Source organism: Etheostoma cragini, chromosome 19 (assembly GCF_013103735.1).
Source record: "Etheostoma cragini isolate CJK2018 chromosome 19, CSU_Ecrag_1.0, whole genome shotgun sequence".
Lineage (NCBI taxonomy): Eukaryota > Metazoa > Chordata > Actinopteri > Perciformes > Percidae > Etheostoma > Etheostoma cragini.
Genome location: NC_048425.1, coordinates 16,430,572 through 16,430,839, shown reverse-complemented (window position 1 = coordinate 16,430,839; position 268 = coordinate 16,430,572).

The following is a 268-nucleotide window of genomic DNA, read 5'->3' as shown; positions in this document are numbered from 1 at the left end:
CTAATCTCCTAGAGAGTGCTTTACACAAAATCTTTGTATCACATCCCATAAGACTGATTCCTCTATAAGAGGAGCATTTAGTCGGGGGTTTATTTGGTTTTAGCAAAAGAGTTATTGTAGCTAACCTCAGTGATTCTGGGAGTATTCCATCTTTATATGATTCCTCATACATGTTGAGAAGTGGTGGGAGTAATTTATTTTTAAATGCTTTATAAAATTCTATTGGAAGCCCATCAGGACCTGGTGTTTTACCGCTATTCATGCTGTC